A 6,052-nucleotide genomic window follows, 5' to 3' on the forward strand; every position below is an offset into this window, starting at 1 on the left:
CTTCTGGAGTATAAAGTGTTTCGTGGGAAAATGAAGTAATCAAATAAAATACGTGCATTAATGAGTTAAACAAAGTTTCCTTTATACGATTAACATTATACTAAAATGAAATTTTCATTAAAATTATGAAAAATTTATTTTGAACTTATGATTTTTTAAGTACAGCAATGAATTGAAACGTAATTATTAAGTGATTGCATTGGAAACGAACCTACTATATCCATGGACACGTGCGTCAGAGCGATTCGTGTTCCTATATACGACGCGTACTGATAGCCTTTCTATAAATATATCGTTATTTACTGAGGATGTGGTGAGTGTAGCGGTGAGTGTGTATGACCATTACTATATATAGTTGTACCGTTATTTTAATTATAAGTCACGACACAGTGTTCAATATCCATATCATTTTACACCTAGACTTATTTCTTAGACCTATATCTGGGCCCAGTTGTTCAAAAGGTAATTAGTGTATTATTTATTTATTCATTAATTTGTTTATTTACAAAGCTCTTTAACATTCCCCAATCTCTTCCTACATGCTTATTTTAAGGAATACACATACTCGGATTATCAAGTAAAGGAGAAGATAGATTTTCAATAAGCCAGTGATAAACTAATCACCTTTTGAACAGCTTGGCGTTCTCGTATATTGGTTATTGGGTATCACAATAACGAGTCTTCGGTGGCATAACATGTTTTATCTTTTGCTGCTGGTCGGATCGATCTTATGTTACAATGAGCCTCATTTTTATCTTGTGTTATATGTTATAGGTTTATATCCGCAGAATTGTCCTAGGATAACTGGAATCATTCACATTGATGATGCATGTGTTTACAAAACCAGTTTTGCTTGTCAAATACGAATAAAAATATCAGTTTCAATTCACATACATTGTAACCAACCCGATTAAAATATCTTATAATATTTTAATAATGTAGCTATCTTCGTTCTTTTCTAAAATGTCTATTACAAAACAGCCTCATACTCGTTATAGGCCGAGTATGTGCTAACTTGGTATATCCGGAAGACTGTTACATTTTCTGCTCAGTGTGAATTATCAATTAAGTGTCTATATATATATCTACAGTATCAATCTTCTTCACTATTGTTCCTTATGACATTACTTTAATGCTTGCTTTGTTGATGGGAGGATAACTATTTTTCCATATCGTTAAAACCAGTCTGACACTGCCTTGAAACGATGCATTTCTAACATTTGCCATAATCACTAGAGTCCAGCAAAACATAACGACTATGATGCAGTTTTGTTATTTTTCGTCACAAACAGTATTCATTTATAAATTCGTAGTTAAAAGGTTTTATTTATCTGTGGCTAATTCCTGTACAACCATCTCGTGATAAAGTCAAAACAACCATCTCGTGATAAAGTCAAAACAACCATCTCGTGATAAAGACAAAACAACCATCTCGTGATAAAGACAAAACAACAATCTCGTGATAAAGCAAAAACAATCATCTCGTGAGAAAGCAAAAACAATCATCTCGCGAGAAAGCAAAAACAATCATCTCGTGAGAAAACCAAAAAAAAAAAAAAAGATAAAATAAACCTCGAAAGTCAGTAAAATTTATATGAAATTATTTTAGAATGACTATGAATAACTGCATCAACATTATCAGTACATTTTTATAATTAATTTTTCTTTGTTTTCATGGTAAATACTCAAATTTGATTGGTCGATAAATTCTTTTCATTCTTCTATGAAAGAAATTCCGAGAATGGCGCGAAAAATGTGACGTCACAATACGACAATTGACGTTGCGTATTGATTTGAGAAAAAGAATCCCATTTAAAACCAGTAAAAGTGTACATAAAACATGTTTTAAATTAGAAAATCATTTTCAAAAATTAATTATAAGCGTTGATGTCAATTAGTTTTTAGTTTCATCGGTTTATGAAACAAATTTTGTTTGCAAACAAAATTTGTTTCATACCCCGATGAAACTTTAAAAAATGACATCAATGCTTAAATAAAGCATAAATTGATGCTAGGATGTAGATATGAATGTCCGTGAAATAATAAAAAAAAATATAAATGTCCATGACATAAAAAAACATAGCTTAAGCCCTTAACTATGAAATTCTATCAGTGAAAAAGTCCTGCTTACTGCTTGATATAGTTAACTACTTTCACTTCTTACTGCTTACTGTCTAGCAGTAGTAGGCAGTCAACAACAAGGATGACGTTATCGTTTATGGAATTCCATACTTGACCTCAGTTTTTTATGTGTCCCTTCTGATTTGGTTGTATTTATTGATCATTAGTTTAGAGGTGAATCCATTTATGACTTTCTGATTTACGCGCTAGTTGTTCTATTTTTTTTTTCGTTATCTCTTATTTTGAAATTTTCACATGCATACAAAAATACATTAAAGTAACATTTACACAATCACACATGAAATAAATATACTTCCAAACTTCCTCACTCCGAACTCTGATAATTCGAAGACCTCGTTTAACTCGAACGGGGAAAAACAGTTCCGAGAGTAAAAGTTTTAGATGAAATATATTTGGTTATCTCGAATACTCTGGATACCTCGAAGTTTTTTTTCATTACACCACTGACTTCGCGATAACGAGGTTCAGCTGTACGTCACATTAGTATTTACCTATATCATGTATCCTCTGGTACCGCCATTACAAATTAGTCGCCTCCACACTCACGGCTTATATAACAACCAGCCATTATTAATGTAGATTGACAGACATATATTGTACATTTGTATTATTTATTGACGTGGGGAACCGTAATGATGTCACCGAAAGCGACGAGATCCGTGGAATGTAATGAATGGTCTACGAATACTTTTACCTGTGCATTTAGTGGTAGAAAAAAACGACGTATCAAGCATATGAAAAGAGACATTAACAAACTACAAATCAATATATTTATATATACTTTGCATCTGAGGTATTTCCGGGTTTTTGTATATGTATAATACTATTTGATGAGTTGATGTCATAGAGGATATGATATCTTATTAATATTAAAGGCATGTTACAATGATTTCATATTCATTAAAGATATACAATATGATATCTTTTAAAGCTGCAATGATGATATTTTATAACGTTATATAATAATGATACCTTTTTAAATCAATATATGTGATATCACTTTAAAAATTAGTAATACAATGTAAATTTTGTGGTATCTTATACATGTATATGGAAGTTTAACCATGTGCAAGATATCTTCTATGGTATATATGTTTATATTATTCAAGATACACTTATTGAAAATTCGTTTATAACTTAATATAATACATGATCGATATACCAATTGGGAATACTATAGTATGTTGTAAAATTACAGGATTTTCCAATTGGTATATCGATCATGGGGGGGGGGGGGGCATGAATATAGCAAATTTGCAATCATTCGGGATTGTTTTCTAGAGAGTAAGTTGCATCGATGCATTCAAAATTATATCTGACGTGACTTTCATGTGCGAGAATAATCGAAAGTTTGTAACTTGCTCGTGTAGAGAAAGTTATCGACTTTTCGTTAATATACCATATAGAGTCAACATGGATTTAAACAGAAATAAAAGACTTTTAAAGCATTTTTTTCGCTAACGGATCAGAATAGGAGATCGCAGTGTGTTAAGCTTCAACTTTCGGCCATATTATTTTTTGATTTGATTAAAACATCTTTTATTTGCATCAATATATACAAAAGGATTGGGCAAAGGCTTTCAATATATGAAGCCATTTCCCAATTATATATATGTTTTTAGATCTATCCACAAACGACAATCACAATACGGGATCATCGCGAGCGTACATATTTAATATTTAATATTGGGGCCGCCAAGGCATAATTAATGCTATAAAAAAATGTCCTCCTCCGAAAAGGGGGAGGGGGAGGGCTGACCCCCAGGACCCCCCTGGATCCGCTAGTGGTAGAGGAACTAAATCTAAATCTGACGCAGCAATTGTCCTCCTTAAAAAGTGACATGTATTTATCATTGATATGTAATTCAGGTACATTTATTACGCACATCGTTCAATTTGATTATAGGATTTTACCACCTATGCTATATTAATCTAAAATTGAAACTATGTCAGTAACTTCTATATCACCCATTAACTCAAGGAATACATAGTCAAATTGCTTCTCGAGACTTCAACTGTCTTCTTTTCTAAGTCTTTTCTTTATTTAAGTCTTCGAGTCGAGTCCCTTCTTCTCTGGGTTAGTATAGTCTATTTCTCATATTCTCCATGAAATACAAAAATTCAAGTCGACTCTCAGCGGTTCAGTAGAGTTAAGCTTTTCCTCCATGTATCTTCTTTATTTGAGTCTTCGAGCCAATTCGCTTCTCTGCGGTTCAGTGAAGTCAAGCTTCTTCTCTATGTTAGAGTATTCTATTTTTCCTCTTCTCACTGAAATACAAATGAATCAAGTCACTTCTCCAATGTCAAGTCTCCAGGTTTTCCTCTCGTATTTCTGGAAGTATTGCTGTTAAGTTTCATTGTATTAAGCTTATGTTTATTAGACCGTAATCCAGGATCAGAGACTTGTTATACGTCTCTGACTGGATTGAGTAGCCCCTGATGTGCCAAATGTTATTAATGTGTGAGTTGGTTCCGAGTTCCGAGTTCCGTTCAAGTAAAACAGAACTCGGAACCCGGTTCCGTTTAAGATATACGGAACTAGGAACCAGTTCCGAGTTTCGTTTAAGAAAAACGGAGCTAGGAACCAGTTCCGAGTTCCGTTTAAGCAAAACGAACTCCTATGTATAAGCTTTACGGGACTTGGTCCCAGTTCCGAGCTCCGTTTAAGAAAAACGGAACTAGGAATCAGTTCCGAGTTCCGTTTAAGAAAATATTCTATGTACTTTATCTCAAGTTGAGACCCAAATCTGAAGAAGAAAAACTATATGTATCAATTATTGGTCACATATTTATTTTACGGGACTTGGTCCTAGTTTCCAGGTCCGTTTAAGATCAATGGAACTAGGAACCAGTTCCGAGTTCTGTTTACGAGTTGAATATAGTTCCCTGTTCCGTTTAAGCTTCAAGGGATGAGGATAAAGTTCCCAGTTCTGTTTAGAAAATGCTGTATGCACGTCATCTCAATATGAACCCAAAGTCTGGATTCAAAAATAAGTTTCGTTTAAGAAAATAGTGTTTGTAGTTCCGAGTTCCGTTTTAACTTTATTAAAATAACATCAAATTCCCAGTTCCGTTCAAGTTATACGAAACTAGGAACCAGTTTGAGTCGTGTAAGGGACCGGAGTACCAGAGACAATTACCTACATCAGACAGTAAATGACAACTTCCTAATGATAGGCATAAGAAAATGCTTCAAGACAAATATATTTGATTGAATTTGAAACAGAGCCCGGTTACACAGCGAATCTGATAAAGTGTCTCTAACTTTAAGATGGCAATGTTTATCAATTCTAATAACCGATTCAATTCAACAACAATGCTTCAAAACTTGGGTATTATTCAAATTCAATTCTTTAACATTCTATTCACATGTCTACTGTGTCCATTTGCCTCCTGAAGATTGAGGAAATCTTAAGATCAATTGTGAAACTGTACATAGCGCTGTTAAGTCTACCACTGCGTCGGAATCTTAATTGGACTAAATGGACCAGTTAATTGGACTAAATGGACCAGTTCAATGTTCATTTCAAATGCAAAATGATAAAGTTGTAAAACATGGCAACAACATTTTACTTTTCTATTCTGAAAACAAAGATAATGTCTTGTCATTAGTCGAGGCCTTGCAACAATTATAAAATAATGCTGATCAAGCTATTGGCAGTTGGTGCTTCGATCACAAAACAATATTGACATCATTAATCAATATATTGATATCATTTAATCGCAATACTATAAGTGATATAATTAATTTGAATTCATGATTTCAAGAATTTTGGGCATTTAGTGAAGGAGCTATTATTGCATGGTTATATCCCCAAAACCGCAACATACATGTACCTACTTAAGCTAGCTAAAGGTATCTGGCTACACGGCGCCTGTCGCAAGTTTCTCTTCGTGTTATCCTCTAACA

This window comes from Pecten maximus, chromosome 8, assembly GCF_902652985.1.
Source record: "Pecten maximus chromosome 8, xPecMax1.1, whole genome shotgun sequence".
Taxonomy (NCBI): domain Eukaryota; kingdom Metazoa; phylum Mollusca; class Bivalvia; order Pectinida; family Pectinidae; genus Pecten; species Pecten maximus.